This window comes from Schistocerca piceifrons, chromosome 3 (genome assembly GCF_021461385.2).
Source record: "Schistocerca piceifrons isolate TAMUIC-IGC-003096 chromosome 3, iqSchPice1.1, whole genome shotgun sequence".
In the NCBI taxonomy this organism is placed as follows: domain Eukaryota; kingdom Metazoa; phylum Arthropoda; class Insecta; order Orthoptera; family Acrididae; genus Schistocerca; species Schistocerca piceifrons.
In genome coordinates, this window is record NC_060140.1 from 297,482,214 (window position 1) to 297,503,191 (window position 20,978).

The window sequence follows — 20,978 nt, forward strand, 5'->3', positions numbered from 1 at the left end:
TCTGGCTCTGTCGATTGGTGAGCTGTGGTTTATGTACACCTATAATTTGTTGTTTTAAACATATTTAGCGGTTTTAGCTTTGGATTTAGTGATTGTGTTACTAAAGAATCACCAGAGGACGCATCCGGTTGTAAAATGAGTTCATAATTGACTATTTTCCTTTGTTAGAAATATGGTTAGGTTAGGTTGTTAATGTGAATGATTACATAAAAAAACGTTTTCGGTCAATATTCTCTCAAAATACGTGTTATTTTTGTGCAAATAAGAGTTTAAAGATCATTAAATATCAAGACATTGGCTGTGCTAACGTATATTACATGAGTGTGAACTGACGTTACTAGTACCTTTGTGTACTTTTTCCCACAAATGGGTTAGTTATTAACTATCGAAACGTGTTTTCAACTTTCAAGTAACAATGGAAAGCAATTATGTGAAGCCTGATATTGGAAACCATCCAAACTATCACGCATTTATGACTTACGCAGCACCCTTTGACAACGAAGTCAGTCTACATTCCTCTACAGTCTACACAATACTACAAGAAATGAGTATCTGTCGTTTGGCGCGGCCAAGTGGTAGCCGGCACGGTAGCTCAGCTCGTTCACTCAGAGGGTTTAGCTACCCTCTAAAATAAAAAAATAAAAACTGAGTGACCGGCTCAACGAACAACCTCAACGAATGTCATGGGACGTCCGCCTCGAACATATACAACGAACATAGACCAAAATGAGATTAAAAAAAAAAAAGTTGTTAGCGCGCAGGAATGCGATGCAGAGATCGATTCAATAGAACACGGGTTCGCGCATGGGTGGACGCAAAAAAATTTTTTTGCCTCTTCATATATCCAACACGTTCTGAGACATTGTTACTCGTGTAAGTTAAGATTTTTCTGCAATATTCGTTATTACTCACATGTAAGAGCGCACTTCCTGAGTAATGATTTCGTGATTTCTGTCTAAAATACCAAATATTGTTGGAGATGGAATTGCTGGTGAAACAACCGACAGTGACCTTTATATTTTTTTGTCAGAAATAATATACCTTTTTTCTGAATATGTAGCGATTTCCGAGTATGCGTTTAGACAGGAATCTAAGAGCACAACTTAAATTACTGGGAATGTAACAGCAGCAGTCATCTTCATAATCTTGCTTGTCACAAGTATTTATCTGCGATCGAATTCTCAACCACAGTAGACAGAGATGAAAGATCTCTGCCGTAATAATTTTAGACTGTAGCACAATATACGAAACACTTTCATTCATGAGATGCATGTTATTAACTTCGACGAACTGCAGGAGCTCTCGAAAATGTGTTGTTTTTTTTTCAATTTTGTTTTTAAGACCCAAATCGTTGACATATCATATAGGGGGAAGTGGGCTACTTAATCATTTGGATCTCTAGGAGCGAGTTATAACTGTTGTGGCGTAACAAGCTAGCTACGCCACACTGAGAAGGGAGCCGAAAGGCACTCGTACACACACGCCGACTGGCGTCAAGTCTGGAACAGGATACGTTATGACTGCTATAAAGAAAATACGTAGCTTTGGAATATACTTAACTTTATTCTTTGTTGGTTTACAACGTTCTTCTTGAGACATTTATACGATAACTCTCAAACTAGGTAAGGCTAATGGCGCCTTGCTAGGTCGTAGCCATGGACTTAGCAGAAGGCTATTCTAACTGTCTCTCGGCAAATGAGAGGAAGGCTTCGTCCGTATTGTCGCTAGCAATGTCGTCCGTACAACTGGGGCGAGTGCTCGTCCGTATCTCGAGACCTGCCTTGTGGTGGCGCTCGGTCTGCGATCACACAGTGGCGACACGCGGGTCCGACATGTACTAAATGGACCGCGGCCGATTTAAGCTACCACCTAGCAAGTGTGGTGTCTGGCGGTGACACCACAATAACCACATTCTGTTTATCCTCTTATTCTTTAAAACTCTCAGAATCAATTTTTCGGGTGTTTTTATAGATGTATTAGTACAATGTGGTACTACACACTATTCCTAGCTCATTTTTCGAAACTTAAAATCCAAAACACGATTTTTATGCATTTCAGCTGAGAATCATGGAAATGGATATACTGCGCCTGATACTGTTAAGGAAGAGGCAAGGGCGATGAAGGCGGGGACTTCAGCTCGATTGAATGCGGCGTCATGCGTTATAGCAACGTAAATGCAATTTTCGGTACTTGGAAGAATAGCGCGCCTGTCGTCTGCTAGCCACTTTGTGTTCGTGGCGCTGTGAGCGCTGCAGTGCACATGCGGGGATCTGCGGCCGCTTGCTTTTCATTGGCTTGCGCAACAAAAACCGACAACAGTTCTTCAGTTCTCTAGACCAGAACGGTATCGCTACCGAAATGCATACTGAATAATGCAGGGACTCTAATTCGAGTACTAGACCGTTCGGTGCTCTTGAATACCGAAACGATCTGCAAAATGGCGGAAAGATACAGAAGGCACCCAGGTAGGGGCACGCCCACTCTCACACGGCTGACTGTGTGCACTTCGGCTTCACCTCAGCAACATTCCATTCATATGCTGCCTCTGTAATGTTCCCGGGGCAGTGTTTAGAAGTGAATTGTAAACCTGGCCACTCATTTCATCCATATATACCAGGTGTAGAAGTATGAAACCGGAATGTCCCTACAGACGGTGCTAGCCGTCAGTATAGGGCCCGTGAGACCGCACCTACAGCGCCATCTGTTTCCTGTAACGGCTGACGACGGATGTCAACAAACAGTAACCCAAGTTCGATGCATCGCCATGAGTTTCAACCCGTAAACATTTCCACTTTTGCGCCTACGAACTACGATTTGCGGACAGCATTGGTTCCCTGTTATCATTTGAAGAAACGCATCGAATGCTTGTCAAGGCTTTCGGCGAACATGCTCTTGGGAAAACACAGTGTTCCGAATGGTTCAAAAAGTTTTGACGTGAGAAACGACGAGCGCGGGAAACCACTGGAGTTCGAAGACAACGAATTGCAGGCCTTGTTGCATGAAGATGGTACTCAAACTCAACAGGAACTCGCGGAACAATTTAATGTGACGCAGAAAGCCATTTCTCTTCTGTTGAAAGCTGTGGAATAGGTGCAGAAAGTGCTAAAATGGGTTCCGCATGAACTGCATGAAAAACAGCAAGCAAATCGAAAGAGCATTTGTGAAATGCTGCTCGCCAGATACAAAAGAAAGTCGTTTCTCCATTGAATTGTGACAGGCGATGAAAAATGGATATATTCTGAGCATCCTAAGGGTGGTAAATCATGGATGAATCGAGGCAAACCATTGACATCCACTGCAAGACCAAATCGCTTTGGAAAGAAGACAATGCTCGATGTTTGATGAGATCAGAAGGGTGTCATCTACTATGAGCTGCTAAAACCTGGTGAAAACTTTAGCACCGATCGCTACCAACAGAAAATGATCGATTTAAATCGAGCATTACGTTAAAAAGCAACCGGAATATGGAAAACAGTAACACAGTCATATAGCTCCATGATAACGCCCCATCACACACAGAAAAACGGGTCAGGGAAACTATCGTGACGTTCAGTTGGGAAATACTAGGGCATACGGCTTATTCTGCAGACTTGGCTCAGCCCTATTGTCATCTATCTGCATCACTGGAACGCCCTCTTGCTGAAAAACCCTTTAATTAGTATTAAAATGGACGAAAATGGTTCGCTGACTGGTTCGTTTCAAAAGAACTGTCTTTTTTTGGCGTGGCATTCATAGCCTGCCGGAAAGGTGGGAGAAATGTATAAATAGAAATGGAGATTATTTTAAATAAAATGTTTTTTTTCAGTTTCAAACAACAGACGTGTAATTATTGCAACCAAATTCCGGTTTCACACTTCTACACTTGGTACAAGCACAGAAATCAATGTGGGACGTACAACGAACGTATCTGTTAGGACAGTGCGGTGAAATGCGGCATTAATGGGTTATGGCAGCAGATTACCAACGCGAGTGTCTTTGCTAACAGCTTGACATCACCTGCAGCACCTTTCCTGGGCTCGTGACCGTGTCGGTTGGGCCCTAGACGACTTGAAAACTGCAGCCTGTTCAGATGAGTCCCTATTTCAGTTGTTAAGAGCTGATGGTAGGTCTCGAGTGTGCTGCAGACCCCACGAGGCCGTGGACCCAATTGGTCAACAAGGCACTGTGTAAGATGTGGTGCATCCATAATGGCGTGGGCTGTGTTTGCTTGGAATGCCGAGTTCTGTGGCCCAACTGAACCGGTTATGTTCGGCTACTTGGAGACGTTCTGCAGCCGTTCATGGACTTCATGTTCCTAAACATCGATGGAATACTTATTAATGACAATATTCCATGTCGCCAGGCCACAATTGTTCACGACTGGTCTGAAGACCATTCTGCACAGTCTGAGCGAATGTTTTGGCCACACAGAGAACATATATGGGACATAATCGGGAGGTCAGTGCATGCCCAAAACTAACCCCGCACTGGCAACAGTTTTGCAGTTAAGGACGGCTATTGAGGCAGCATGGCGCAATATCTCTGCAGGGGACTTCCAACGGCTTGTTGGGTCTATGCCACGTCGAGTTTCTCCACCACAAAAACAGAAGAAGGTTACATCATGATATATATACAGGGTGGTCCATTGATAGTGACCGGGCCAAATATCTCACGAAATAAGCATCAAAAGAAAAAACTACAAAGAACGAAACTCTTCTAGCTTGAAGGGGGAAACCAGATGACGCTATGCTTCGCCCGCTACATGGCGCTGCTATAGGTCAAACAGATGTCAACTGCGTTTTTTTTTTAAATAGGAACCCCCATTTTTATTACATATTCGTGTAGTACATAAAGAAATATGAATGTTTTAGTTGGACCACTTCTTCCCTTTGTGATAGATGGCGCTGTAATATTCACAAACGTATAATTACGTGGTATCACGTAACATTCCGCCAGTGCGGACGGTATTTGCTTCGTGATACATTACCAGTGTTAAAAGGGACCGTTCACCAATTGCGGAAAAGGTCGATATCGTGTTGATGTATGGCTATTGTGATCAAAATGCCCCAACGGGCGTGTGCTATGTATGCTGCTCGGTATCCTGGACGGCATCATCCAAGTATCCGGACCGTTCGCCGGATAGTTATTTCATTTACGGAAACAGGAATGTTCAGCCACACGTGAAACGTCAACCACGACCTGCAACAAGTGATGATGCCCAAGTAGGTGTTTTAACTGCTGTCGCGGCTAATCCGCACATCTGTAGCAGACAAATTGCGCGAGAATCGGGAATCTCAAAAACATCGGTGTTCAGAATGCTTCATCAACATCCATTGCACCCGTACCATATTTCTATGCACCAGAAATTGCATGGCGACGACTTTGAACGTCGTATACAGTTCTGCCACTGGGCAAAAGAGAAATAACGGGGCGATAACGGATTTTTTGCATGCGTTCTATTTAGCGACGAAGAGTCATTCACCAACAGCGGTAACGTAAACTGGCATAATGTGCACTATTGGGCAACGGTAAATCCACGATGGCTGCGATAAGTGGAACATCAGCGACCTTGGCGGGTTAATGTATGGTGCGGCATTATTGGAGGAAGGATAATTGGCCCCCATTTTATCGATGGCAATCTAAATGGCGCAGTATATGCTAATTTCCTACGTAATGTTCTACCGATGTTACTACAAGATGTTTCACTGCATTACAGAATAGCGATGTACTTCCAACATGTGGGTGTCCGGCATATAGCTCACGTGCGGTTGAAGCGGTGTTGAATAGCATATTTCATGACAGGTGGATTGGTCGTCGAAGCACCATACTGGCCTGCACGTTCACCGGATTTGACGTCCCTGGATTTTTTTCTGTGGGGAAAGTTGAAGGATATTTGCTATCGTGATCCACCGACAACGCCTGGTTAACATGCGTCAGCGCATTGTCAATGTATGTGTGAGCATTACGGAAGGCGAACTACTCGCTGTTGAGAGGAATGTCGTTACACGTATTGCCAATTGCAGTGAGGTTGGTGGACATCATTTTGAGCATTTATTGCATTAATGTGGTATTTACAGGTAATCACGCTGTAACAACATGCGTTCTCAGAAATGATAAGTTCACAAAGGTACATGTATCACATTGGAACAACCGAAATAAAATGTTCAAACGTACCTACGTTCTGTATTTTAGTTTAAGATACCTAACCGTTACCAACTGGGCGTCTAAAATTGTGAGCTATATGTTTGTGACTATTACAGCGCCATCTATCACAAGATGAAAAAAGTGGTCCAACTAAAACATTTATATTTCATTACGTACTACACGAATATGTAATAAAAAATGGGTTATCCCATTTCAAAAAAACGCCGTTGATATCCGTTTGACCATTGGCAGCTCCATCTAGAGGGCCAACCATAGCGCCATCTGTTTTCCCCCTTCAAGCTAGACAAGTTTCGTTCTTTGTAGTTTTTTCGTTTGACGCTTATTTCTTGAGATATTTGGCCCGGTCACGATCAATGGATCACCCTGTATGTATAAGCACAGAATCGTTTAACTTTCTCTTTAGCAGGAAATCGTATAACGTTACCTACGAGACAGGCCTCTCAGGCCCGTGTTATTTAAACTGACACAAACCAACACTATTTTGACTACTTATGATTTGAACCACTTTTGATGTATAAATACTTTTAAAATAATTTTGTTTATTGTGAGTTTACATTTAAAAAAACGTAAATTTTACACTTTCGCCAGTGACTTTTTAAAGATGTATAGCTTATTCTCGTTCTACATCGTGTATTTTTATAGAATAATTCCTATTGCAAACAACCTTTCTTCTCTTCACAATAAGTACATTTTCTCCTTTTCTTAGCTGGAGGTTTAGCCGCCATTTATGGGTTTGGTGATACTACTGGATTCATTGACTATTGCTTTGCCAAACTGCTGGTGAAAGTGCGACGTCTCATTGTTTCTTTTTTTATTCGTAGCCAGCATCTTTCAAATTGTGAATGCAAAATGGTTCAAATGGCTCTGAGCACTATGGGACTTAACTTCTGAGGTCATCAGTCCCCTTAGAACTTACAATTACTTAAACCTAACTAGCCTACGGACATCACACACATCCATGCCCGAGGCGGGATTCGAACCTGTGACCGTAGCGGTCTCGCGGTTCCAGACTGTAGCGCCTAGAACCGCTCGGCCACCCCGGCCGGCTTTGTGCATGCATTCTTTACGCGTACTTCGATCGTATTGAAGAAAACCACCAACGGCCTACGTATTGTTTGAACCGCTCGGCCACCCCGGCCGGCTTTGTGCATGCATTCTTTACGCGTACTTCGATCGTATTGAAGAAAACCACCAACCGCCTACGTATTGTTTTTCTCTTCATACTGTAGCAATCACCAAGGTTTCCAAAACATTTCCTCCAAGTTGCAAGTTCCTGGTTTCTTCCTCCTCCCCAAAACAAACGTACGCAGTAGCTTGTCGCACTGTCACAAACAGCCCAAAACTTTATTTCATGTCTACCAGGTTTTGATGGTACGCACGGTCACGCACCATCCTAGAATGCAGGCAACCCTCAAGATAAATTTCCACATATCAGAAACTTCCCTGATTGGTCCCAGTTTGTCACTTGACATATGTTCACTTTGGGCTGCTACATTGTCAGACCACGACATGTTAAGAATAGCATATAAGTGGTTGCGAGATTCAATGGTCAGCCATTCTCAACACTCCAAAGCTAACTGATATCTTCATGTCAAGATCAGAACATCAAGAACGTTTTTCCTATTTCATGCAGATATGTATCCATCCATTCCTTGTAAAGAATTCGACCTACCTTGTTGGTCCTCATGTACACTTTCTCAATGAGTGCTACACGAAAGAACAACATGCCCCTGCGGGTCCGGGGTAAGAATGGGCCCGAGGTATTCCTGCCTGTCGTAAGAGGCGACTAAAAGGAGTTTCAACCGTTTCGGCCTTCCATGTGATGGTCTCCCTTGGGGTTTGACCTCCATTTTTCAAAATTCTACAGAAGTACGAGCCTTTTGGGGAAGGACGCCTTACGTGGTGTACCCTGGTCCACAGTGCACTAAGACCTTGGCACTCAGCATTGTAACGGCGTTGTAACCATACCCACTATTCCTCAAATTGGGCCTAAACGCCTGATGGGTTGTACAAGTTACGCCCATAGTGCGTCCCCATCTGCACCTACGATCATGATGGACTTTCCATGGCACCCAAAATCCAGCACGGTAGCCAGCCCGTTGTGGTGGGGTCGTCATGTACCCTCTAGGTTGTAGCCCCCTGACAACACAGGGATCGTACTGCTGATACCTGAGCTGCACCCTCCCCACGTCAGCCAAGGAGTAGATGCCCGTCTCCTTGGGGCATCAGGACTCCCGGCAACGGTCATCCTACCAGGTGACCCTTGCTGAGGCTGGGTGGCGCCCGTGGGGAGAGCCCCTGGTTGGAGTGGGTGGTATCGGGGCGGACGTTTCGCAGATGAAACGTCAACATGTATCAGGTCACTCTGCGGCCGAGTCTTTTAAAAAGAAAGGTACTGTCTCTGGTTCTGGTTCTCCTGCCCTTTCCCCCTTGGCCACTCCCTGGGAGGAAGGTCAGGCCCGCCGGCTTGGGGCGAAGTACTTCCCCCACTATTTGGTCTGTTCTCGAACCGATGGGGGAATTTCGCCACCTCCAAGCCCATGTTCTTTGTTCAGCACATTGAGGACATCTTCGGGGAAATCAAGGCTCTCAGTAAAATGCGTTCGGGGTCCGTTCTTATAAAGACCACCTCTGCCACACAGTCGGCGGCGCTCCAGGCGTGCGACCGACTAGGGGACATCCCAGTGTCCATTGTCCCGCATCTGGCACTGAATAGGACGCAGGGGGTTATTTTTCATCGGGACCTCCTGCTGCAGTCTGATGAGGAGCTCAGGGCCAACCTGGAGCGCCGAGGCGTGTATTTCGTCCGGCGAGTCCAGCACGGCCCGAAAGACCATCGCATCGACACCGGGGCCTTTATCCTCGCCTTCGAGGGGGACGTTCTCCCAGAGAAGGTAAAGGTGATGTGCTACCGGTGTGACGTGCGACCTTACGTACTGCCTCCTATGCGCTGTTGTCGGTGTTTGCGCTTTGGGCACATGTCGTCACGGTGTGAGGCTGAGCCCCTTTGTGGCGATTGTGGACATCCTCTTCGTGAGGAACATACATGCACTCCACCACCTCGGTGTGTTAATTGTCCTGGCATCCACTCGCCTAGATCCTTAGACTGCCCCACGTATCAGAAGGAGAAGAAGATCCAAGAACTCAAAACTTTGGATCGTCTCTCTTATTCTGCGGCCAGGAAGAAGTATGACAGCCTCCATCCCGTGACGTTGACCACTTTGTTTGCCTCAGTCGTGTCTACTCCTTCCCCAGTATCCTCACCCCTATCCTGTCCCCCCTCCACCCCTTCCCCCCATCCGGGGTCTATGCCTCCGCCTCCCAAATCCTTCCCTTCCAAATCCTCCTACCCTGCAGCCCCCGCCCCCTCTGCCCCAGGGGCCACCCTTCCGCCTCCCCCCCCCCCCGCCGCCTGAGAAGCGATCCTCTTCTCAGGCGTCCATTGGGGAAACGTTCCGGACCCCAGCTTCCGAGGTCCGGCGTTCCAAAACGGACCCCGCGCGTGAGGACCTTCTTCGGGTCCAGCCCAACATCCCTGTGCCTCCTCGGACTTCCAAGAAGGCCTCCAAGAAGAAGTCTCTATCCCCCTCTCCACCCCGGCGCGTTTCGTCTGACACTCCATCCGTGAGTCGCTGCTCCCGGCCGTCCACAGTTTCGCCGGGACACTCTGCTGCCAGGCGCTCAGCTGGCCTCTCGTCAGCAAATGATGCTGCCCCTCCTACACAACCCGGGACAGCGGCCGCAGCTGGCGACGACTCGATGGAACAGGATCCGCCTCCCGCTGGTTGTAGCATTGTTCCCTCGGAACCTGGCCCACCGCAGCCGTCGAGGTGACCAGCTATTCCCCCGTCTCGTTCCCTCTTTTTTGACTAGCGATGGCCTTGTTACATTGGAACATAAGAGGTATTCAATCTAATCGGGAGGAATTACAACTGCTCCTCCACCTGCACTGTCCGCTCATCCTTGGTCTCCAGGAAACCAAGTTGCGCCCGACTGACCGTATTGCCTTTACCCACTATACCTCAGAGCGGTATGACCTCACCCCTGTGGACGGTATCCCAGCTCATGGTGTGGTCATGTTGCTCGTTCGGGACGGTGTCTATTACCATTCCATCCCATTGACCACCCCACTCCAAGCAATAGCTGTCCGTATTACTCTTTCTGCTTTTACTTTTTCAGTTTGTACCATCTGCACTCCGTCGTCATCCGCAGTTAGTCGGGCTGACTTGATGCACCTGATTGTTCAGCTTCCTCCGCCGTTTTTATTGTTTGGCGACTTCAATGCCCATCATCCCCTTTGGGGCTCTCCTGCATCCTGTCAAAGAGGCTCACTCTTGGCAGATGTCTTCAACCATCTCAATCTTGTCTGCCTCAATACTGGCGCCCCGACTTTTCTCTCGGACTCTACTCATACCTACTCCCACTTGGACCTCTCGATCTGTTCTACCACTCTTGCCTGTCGGTTCGAGTGGTATGTCCTTTCTGACACCTATTCGAGCGACCACTTCCCCTGTGCCGTTCGTCTCCTGCACCACACCCCATCCCCACGTCCTTCGAGCTGGAACATACCGAAAGCTGACTGGGGACTTTACTCCTCCCTGGCGACCTTTCCGGACCACGATTTTCTCAGTTGTGACAGTCAGGTCGAATACCTCACGGCTGTTATCGTCAATGCTGCCGAACGTTCCATTCCTCATACTACCTCTTCACGTCGCGTTTCCGTCCCCTGGTGGAATGAGGCTTGTAGAGACGCTATCCGTGCTCGACGACGTGCTTTACGCACCTTTCGCCGCCATCCTACGTTGGCGAATTGTACTGGATACAAACAACTCCGAGCGCAATTCCGTAGAGTCATCAAAGACAGCAAAAAAGCTTGTTGGGCCTCTTTCACCAGCTCCTTTAACAGTTTTACTCCCTCTTCTGTCGTTTGGGGTGGCCTGCGCCGGCTGTCGGGCATTAAGGACCACTCCTCGGTACCTGGCCTGACCTCAGGTAATGAGGTACTTGTTGATCCTGTGGCTGTCTCCAACGCCTTCGGCCGGTTTTTCGCGGAGGTTTCAAGCTCTGCCCATTACCACACTGCCTTCCTTCCCAGGAAAGAGGCAGAAGAGGCTCAGCGACCTTCCTTCCACTCGCTGAATCTGGAAACTTATAATGCCCCCTTTACTATGCGGGAACTCGAACGTGCGCTTGCACTGTCTTCAATCGCGTCTGGACCGACGGTTGTTCCTATACCCAAACCCGGGAAGGATCGACACCTTCCTTCTAGTTACCGCCCCATTTCTCTTACAAGCTGTGTCTGTAAGATGATGGAGCGCATGGTTCATGCTCAGTTAGTCTGGATTCTTGAATCTCGACGGCTACTTACCAATGTCCAATGCGGCTTTCGTCGCCGCCGCTCCGCTGTTGACCACCTTGTGACCTTGTCGACATTCATCATGAACAACTTTTTGCGAAGGCGCCAAACGGTAGCCGTGTTCTTCGATTTGGAAAAGGCTTATGATACCTGTTGGAGAGGAGGTATCCTCCGCACTATGCACAGGTGGGGCCTATGTGGTCGCCTGCCCCTTTTTATTGATTCCTTTTTAACGGATCGAAAGTTTAGGGTACGTGTGGGTTCCGTATTGTCCGACGTCTTCCTCCAGGAGAACGGAGTGTCTCAGGTCTCCGTCTTGAGTGTAGCCCTTTTTGCCATCGTGATCAATCCAATTATGGATTGCATTCCACCTAATGTCTCAGGCTCTCTCTTTGTCGATGACTTCGCGATCTACTGCAATGCCCAGAGAACATGCCTCCTGGAGCGCTGCCTTCAGCGTTGTCTAGACAGCCTATACTCATGGAGCATGGCAAATGGCTTCCAGTTCTCTGAAGAGAAGACGGTTTGTATCAACTTTTGGCGATATAAAGCGTTCCTTCCGCCATCCTTATATCTCGGTCCCATTGTTCTCCCATTCGTGGAAACAACTAAGTTTCTAGGGCTCACATTGGACAGGGAACTTTGTTGGTCTCCGCATGTCTCTTATTTAGCGGCCAATTGTACACCTTCCCTTAATGTCCTCAGAGTTCTTAGTGGTTCATCTTGGGGAGCAGATCGCACTGTCCTGCTTCGATTGTATCGGTCCATAGTCCGATCGAAGCTGGATTATGGGAGCTTCGTCTACTCGTCTGCTCGGCCATCCCTCTTACGCCGTCTCAACTCCATCCACCATCGGGGGTTACGTCTTGCGACCGGAGCCTTCTACACTTGTCCTGTCGAGAGTCTTTATGCTGAAGCTGCCGAATTACCATTGACCTACCGGCGCGACGTACTGCTGTGTCGGTATGCCTGCCGGCTGTTGTCAATGCCCGACCACCCCTCTTATCAATCCTTCTTCGCCGATTCTCTGGACCGTCAGTACGGGTTGTATGTGTCTGCCCTGCTGCCGCCTGGAGTCCGCTTCTATCGCCTGCTTCGACAATTGGATTTTGCCCTCCCTACCACCTTCAGAGAGGGTGAGAGCCCGACACCACCTTAGCTCCAGGCTACGGTTCATATTTATCTCGACCTCAGCTCACTCCCGAAGGAGGGTACTCCGGCTGCAGTGTATTGCTCACGGTTTGTCGAACTATGTGCTCGACTTGCCGGTCACACCTTTATTTACACCGATGGCTCCAAAACTGACGATGGTGTCGGCTGTGCCTTTGTCGTCGGGGCCGCCACCTTTAAATACCGGCTCCTCGACCAATGTTCCAGCTTTACGGCCGAGCTTTTTGCTCTCCATCAGGCCGTTCAGTATGCCCGCCGCCACCGCCATTCATCGTATGTACTCTGCTCTGATTCCCTCAGTGCTTGGAGCTCCCTATCCGATCCATCCCTTGGTGCAACGGATCCAGCAGTCCCTCCATTCTTTCGCTGATAATGGTTCTCCTGTCAGCTTTCTGTGGGTTCCCGGACATGTAGGAGTGCCTGGGAATGAGGCTGCAGATGCTGCAGCCAAGGCTGCAGGCCTCCTGCCTCGGCCAGCCTCCCATTGTGTCCCGTCATCTGACGTTCGTGGGGTTGTTTGTAAGAGGCTTGTGTCGTTGTGGTGGGATGCTTGGTCATCCCTCCAAGGAAACAAGCTCCGGGCAGTAAAACCGCTCCCAACTGCTTGGACAACCTCCTCCCGACCATCTCGGCGAGAAGAGGTCCTTCTGACCAGGTTGCGGATTGGGCACTGCCGGTTTAGCCACCGCTACCTGCTCTCCGGTGACCCAGCCCTGCAGTGCCCTTGTGGTCAAGCGTTAACAGTGCACCATGTTTTATTGTCGTGTCCCTGCTTTAGTCAATCTCGTGTTGTCCTGTCCCTGCCATCTACTTTACCGGATATTTTAGCTGATGATGCTCGAGCAGCTGCTCGTGTTCTGCGTTTTATAACTTTGACTAGCTTGTCCAAAGACATCTAACCTTTTTACTTATTTTATCTGCATCTTTGTCAGGACTTTCTGGTGTTCCCCCCTCCACTTGAGTTTTACTAGATTCCATGCGCTCTAACAACAGTGACTGGGCGCTAATGACCTCAGTAGTTGAGCGCCCTTAAACCCCACCACAAAAAAAGAAAGAACAACATAAAACGAGACTCTTCATCATCACAGACCTTTATCGAGTACCTTGTAGGTACCTTCCAGAAATTCCAGCCTGAAGGACTGTTGCCTCTGTTGTATTCTCATTACGAGGAAACAATAAGTGGAGAACCTGCACTGAATTGTTCATGTCCTCGCTGTAAAGGGATTCTTCATGGTCATTAACATCTTTGTGTTACTGCGAATTTTCAGCGGCATCTACCTCATTATCATCATTATTTGAAAATTGAGATACACTAGGTGGGTTTTCTAAATTACTTGCAAATATTCCTCACTCCTTCTTTCCTTGTACTGTTCCTTCTGTAATTTTACACGGAGCAGGTTCTGGCGTATTGTGTGATCTGTTCACCCATATCGTCTTACATAGTTTTTCCTTCAGTCGCTGGAGTAAGGGAAGAAGAAAACGCATTACGCCTACGAAATTCACAGGCTGGAATTTACAAAGCAAATAAACAATTATTGCCAGCCTTTCATTTTAATCAAACGGTTAGTGAGTGAGAGAAAGATGTAGACCAATTTTTGTTTGTGTGATCTTGTTCCGATTATCAAGCTTCAGAGTGGTTTTATGGAGATCTTCACTGTAGTTGCTTGTCAGCTACGCTCTTCATTTCAGCATTAACTGGTAAATGCCATACAACGTGTGATCTGCCTGATACACGGTGGACCCGAACGCCATCGACAAAATTTGTGACATTGTTCAGCGATATTTTCTGCGTATTTCGACACAAGGTGTAAAGTAGCTTAATTATTCATGTAGCACACCCGTACATATTTTTATTAACACTTTTATGCTCTCATAGTACTCCTTATGTCTATTAACAAAATGAATGCGTCACTGAGATGTTCTTACCATAATTCGTTTTACTACTGGCAAAACGCATGTGTAGCCTCACACACTGCCTACAGTCAGGCTAGGAACTGGATTAGCTGTTCACATCTGTTTGTGAGAAGCTGAATTTTTCCATTTATTTGGCACGTAAGCCTTTCAGAGAGATGGCGGAGTGAAGTAAGAAGACGACCTTCGACATGGCCACAAATGTGTAGCTCGCACTGTGCCAGAATTGCAACTTACGAGTGTCCACGTAACTAGGCCTGTTAAAACGTTCAGGCACCACGCCGGCCCAGCACACGAGAAAAAGAAGAAAAAATATAAATAAAATAAAATTGATAATTACTCGAGGAGAGACACAATAGAATTCTATCCAACCTCAAAGCTCTCAGAAGAACACAGATTCCTACGAACGCTATACGAGCAACGATGTGATCAATAGTCACATGCTTGATCGAACTCGTAATTCTACCTCCACGCACTACAGCACACCTTACATTAAATGGATCTTATTTGCTTTAAGCTTATATTGCATTGTATTGTATGGAACTGGGGACCTAGAAACGACGGAGAGGCTTCGCCCCACAGTCAGTAGCCCACAGTGGTACACAATCCCACAACAGGCTACAACAGTCCATTCACCCCACCGCCACCCCACATTAAGCGAGATGAAATTTAGGTATTACCACCACTTTATATCTCTACTCTTCAGGTGTTGGCCTCTCGTGTAGCCACTAGCAAATCTTAAATGTAAAGTCACTAGACACTTTTACTACAGAGACAATGATAGCAGTTGTATTTTCCGCTTTAAAATGTTCAACTAGGGCGGTGTGGTGTCAGTGGTAACGTCACTAACAGTGCTTATGTCCAAAATATGCAGTCTAATTCACCTCTGATCTTTTTTTCCTGTGCTGGATTCGCCGATTTAGAAAATCTTCGAGAATAATGCTAGGTATGAAATTACTCCACTTACACAACAACGTTACTATCCCGTAGTGCGATTCTATAGTTAAAAAAAAATACTTAACCAATTGCAATATCCAAATCCACCGGCGCTTGCACCACCCAGTATCACAGTCAACGAAACACTAACGACTTCAGACAAAATTACTCAATTCAAAACTTAAGTATCGCTGCAATTTAACGACTCACGTATTATATTACTAAATACTGAGACAGCATGCAAGACACTCTTGAGTAAGTCTGTACAAAATCAAAATCACTTGACTTTTCGTCAAATGTCACACAAATACAAGGAGCCAGACTCTGACAAAATTCAGGAAACAATTATACTCATCATGCCCTAAACCAGTTACTGCACTTTTCCAACCTTGCATTTGAAATCTATTTCAGCCCAAGAACAGAGTCCTATATCCCTTCAGTCCGCAGCTCGTGGTCGTGTGGTAGCGTTCTCGCTTCCCGCGCCCGGGTTCCCGGGTTCGATTTCCGGCGAGGTCAGGGATTTTCTCTGCCTCGTGATGACTGGGTGTTGTGTGCTGTCCTTAGGTTAGTTAGGTTTAAGTAGTTCTAAGTTGTAGGGGACTGATGACCATAGATGTTAAGTCCCTTAGTGCTCAGAGCCATTTGAACCTATATCCCTTCCATAAAATCTCGGAAAGCTTCAGACTGACGAAATAACCGATACAATTTTGCGCTAGGCAGGAATCGATCACGACACTTAAGGTGTCCCAATTCCCATGCAGTAAAACATACACTGATCAGCCGGAACATAATGGCCGTCTACGTAATACACGGTATGTCCACATTTGGCACGGATAACAGTGACGACGTGTCGCGGTACAGAAGCAATGAGGCCTCGGCAGGTCGCTGGAGGGATTTGACACCACATCTGCACACACAAGTCACTTAATTCCCAAGGGAGGGGGTCTTGAGCTCTGGCGCCACGAACAATCACATCCTAGATGAGTTCGATCGGGTTCAGATCTGGCGAGTTGTGGGACTGGCACATCAACTGCAGCTCGCCACTGTGTTTCTCGAACCACTACATCACATTCCTGGCCTTGTGACATGGTGCATTATCTTGTTGAAAAGTGCCACTGCCGTTGAGAAACATAATCGTCATGAAAGGATGTACGTGGTCTGCAACTAGTGTACAATACTACGTGACCGTCCTGGCGCCTAGACGAGCTCCACTGGACCCATGAATGGCCACATGAATGTCCACCAGAAGATAATAGAGCCGCCGCCAGCTTGTGTACATTCCGAAGTACAGGTGTAACAGAGCTGTTACCCTGGAAGACGACAGATTCGCGCCCTCCCATCGGTACGTTGAAGAAGGTATCGGGATTCACAGATCGTGCAACGCTCTGCCACTGTGCTAATGTCCGGTGCCGAGAGCCACGGCGCATTTCAGCTCGAGTTACCGATGTCGTGGTGTTAACATTGGCACATGCACGGGTCATCAGTTGTGGGGCCCAGCAATGGGGGCTTTCAGTGCACTGTGTGTTCAGATACGAGGGTCACTCCAAAAGAAATGCACACTATTTTTTTTTAAATCCATCTTTTATTCTACATGTTTGAAAGTTTTACAGCGTGTAGAAACATACTTTAGGAACGATATTTTCATTTCTCCACATCATTTTCCATCCCTCTCAACTGCCTTACGCCATCTTGGAACCAGCTCCTGTATACCCGAACGGTAAAATTCTGGACCAATGTGTTGGAGCCACTGTTTGGCAGCGTACACAAGGGAGTCATCATCTTCAAACCTTGATCCACGAAGGGAGTCTTTCAGTTTCCCAAAGATATGATAGTCACATGGAGCCAGGTCAGGACTTAAAGGCGGGTGTTGTCCATCCGAGTTTTGTGATCGCTTCCATGGTTTTTTGACTGACATGTGGCCGTGCATTGTCGTGTAACAGCAAAACATCCTGCTTTTGCCGATTTGGTCTAACACGACTCAGCTGAGCTTGAAGTTTCTTCAGTGTCGTCACATATGCATCAGAATTTATGGTGGTTCCACTTGGCTTGATGTCCACAGGCAAGAGTCCTTTGGAATCGAAAAACACCGTAGCCATAACTTTTCCAGCAGAAGGTGTGGCTTTGAATTTTTTTTTTCTTGGATGAACTTGCATGATGCCACTCCATTGACTGTCTCTTCATCTCTGGTGAAAAATGATGGAGCCATGTTCCATCACCTGTCACACTTCTTCCAAGAAATTCATCTCCACCATTCTTGTACTGTTACAAAAGTTCGCTGCATACCGTTTTTCTTGTTTCTTTGCGAGCAACTGTCAACATCTTGAGAACCCACCTGGCACAAACCTTTTTTAACGCCGACACTTTCAGTATTCTGCAAACACTTCCTTCCCCTATCCAAATGTAGCGTGACAATTCGTTCACTTTGATGCATCTGTCAGCAGTCACCAATTCGTTAACTCTCTGCACATTGTCTGGAGTGTGTGCAGTACGAGGCCTGCCGCTGCGAGGACCATCCTCAATATTGCCGTGCCTGCTTTCATCACGTAACCTGCTTGCCCACCGACTAACTGTACTGCGATCGACAGCAGCATCTGTGGATGTTTCCCACTGTCTCGTTTTCACAGCACAGGAATTCTGTGACAGCACGTTGCTTCTGACAAACGTCAAGTGTAGCAGCCATCTTGAAGACATTCTGTGACGGCGTCATTCACGGAAACAGGTTGTTGAACTAAGTTTGAAAAAAAGCGGGAAGGATGTATCTACACACTGTAAAACTTTCACAGATGCAAAGTGAAAACTGTGTTTTTACAAAAATAGTGTGCATTTCTTTTGGAGTGACGCTCGTACATTGTACTCTGCAGAGCATTAAAGTCTGATGTAAGTTGCGCCACAGTTCGCCGCTTGTTCTGTTTTACCAGTCTGTCCAGCCTATGACGACTGACATCTGTAATGGGGTTTGGCCGCCCAACCTTACAACATCTGGACGTGGTTTCACCTTGGTTTCTACATGTGATGAAGACACTGACCACAGCACTCCTCGAACACCTGAAAAGTCGTGCAGGTTGCGAAATACTCATGCCGATCCTCCAGGCCATCACAATCGGCCCTCGGCCAAAGTCCGACAGATCGCGCGCCATCCCAGTTCTACAGATGGACGGCAGGCTTACTGATACTACATGCACCGTTAGTGTCTCTGACTAGCAGTGATTCGTCACCAGGTGACACTGCTGTCACTTGGATAGGTTTATACCGATAGTAGTTCGCCGGTCTTAATGTTCTCGATGATCAGTGTATGTCGTCTACCAAGCCAAGCTCGCTGTCTCCTTAGCTCCTCAATAGTGACTGACTGAAACCCTCGTCAGTACCATACGTGGAGCATTAATTGAGACAAATGTAGGGCGCTGCTGTCATTTCTTAACAAATAAAGTAAGAATCTTGTGGCCATCAGTTGCTCTTCTAATGGTCAGCTCGCCCAGGCTCTGGTGTCAACCAACGGTGTTCGGATGATCTTTGGCATGTCTGCACAAATATTTCCATTGCTGGACACAGTATGGGTTTTTCTAGAACATATGTATCAAGATAGACTTTAGTTGCAATGAAATGCAACTTATCTTACTTCTTGGTTCCTATTACAATAGACTGGGACGATGAAATTGTATGGTGACGACACGAAAACTGGTAAAAATAATTTTGAACCGTCACAAGCTTAAATTGGGCTTCAGGGCGGAAGTTGCCTCCACTCTCACTTTCCCCTATTTTAAAGTGACGCCAGCTAGCAAGCGCTCGTGCAAAGATGCGAGATCTACGCGAAGGAATATCTCCTTTACTTAAAAGCAGCCGTTGGAAGGCTGCCGTGGGAACTCGAGAGACACAATGTCTCAGCGGCTACTTAGGAACATGGCTAGAAAGATGGTTAGCTTCTGTTGTTACCTCCGTGTAATGATAAAACCTAAAATACCCCTCTTGGAGACGCTCTGTCGAAATCTTGAATTGTATTGGGGCGGTGGTCGCAATCTCGGCAAAACTTGACTAGAGATTAGACAGCACTCGGAATCATTACTGTCATTGGTGAATCACTTGGAGCTTTTCCAAAATTAAAGAGAAGTTAGAATTTTGGCAGAATACTCTTGAGTAAGACAAGGCAGAAATTGTGCCAACAAAGCACAGCAAGATGCAACTCGTTGCTCCATATTGTTGTTGGGTAAGTCAATCAAAAACATTGGCCTAACTCCTTTCATTTCAGTATCTGTTTTAATGTGGTTAAACGTAGTGAACTGCATCGTGTCCTTGCAAATTTACAGAGTAACTGTGTCACCATGGATGCACAACTCCAACAATGCAATACTGAAACAATACAATTCAAGACTAATAACAATGCTTTTGTTAGTTTCAGGATAGTCACATCAATAAACGCTGTTAATTTCCCGAACGGCACAAAGTCAGGACGGATACGGAGTCTTCTCTGATACCCTGTAGATGAAATATACTTGTGTAGTATGCAGTAATGTTTGAGAAACAACGTTTTTCTTTACTTTAAAATGAACGTAACTAGTTACAACCTGAAGAACAATTTCTTTTTTTGAGGTTACCGGTTTGGTCTGTTTTAGACCATCTTCAGATCTCATACCATGATGGTAGGCTGTGGCGGTGAACGGAGCAAGTACCACAACTCTAGCAGTTAGCTGTAGTGAAGGTGTAGCGCCTGTTCCGTTCACCATCAGCACCTAACATAAGGTCTGAAGATGGTCTGCACCCAACCAAAACCGGTAACCTAAAAAATAAAAAGGTTTCTTGCAATTGTAACTGTTTATGTTCATTTCGTGTTGTGTTATTTAACAAATCTCTGATATACGACTTTCTGAATATTAGAATTTTTGGTAACATTCCGTCTTACATCATTTGAGGTAATAATCCCTGGGAATTTGTTGGTCGCGACCTGTTCTAACCATTGATCAACGACAATTCAGTTCCACAACTCCTAGTCTAATCGTGTAGAGGAGACTTTGATTTCAGCTTCCTTCAGTGTATGAGCACCACCTACTTGCTGTGACTATTTTGCAGATGAGGAGTGGCAGCTGGAGGACAGAAGCAATGCTACCCTCTCCGTGGACACTGGCTGCATGCAGCTGTTGGCGAACGCTCTGGACCACCCCACGTGTCCACTGGAAGACCTGCCACCAGAAACCATCAGGCAGCGTGAACAGTGCCGTATACAGCTGTGGGAAGACATGGTGCAGCGGTCGCCCCACATACCCGTCACCAGTTACCTGGCCTACACGCAGAGGGCGAACGTCAACCTTTGCCTCTTGGCCTGGATGACAGTCAACTCTTTCAGCATTTGTCAGGATGTCCCCTTTAGTATGATGCAGTCCGTACATGATGCTCGCTGCTATTTCGATAGTCCTGACGACCAGTCGTGTCTGGAATCGAATGCTACAGATGCCATCTGCTCTGTTTCCAG

At 46.7% G+C, this 20,978-nt stretch overlaps 1 protein-coding gene across 1 annotated transcript in view; it reads left to right on the plus strand.

Moving 5' to 3' along the window:
• Positions 1–20,670, plus strand: part of LOC124788608 — a 111,473-nt gene extending 90,803 nt beyond the window's left edge. Inside the window, exon 7 of the mRNA XM_047255877.1 lies at positions 20,579–20,670. The gene's annotated coding sequence lies outside the window, so the exon portion shown is untranslated. The remainder of the gene's footprint in view (positions 1–20,578) is intronic.
• The last annotated feature ends 308 nt before the right edge of the window (positions 20,671–20,978 follow it).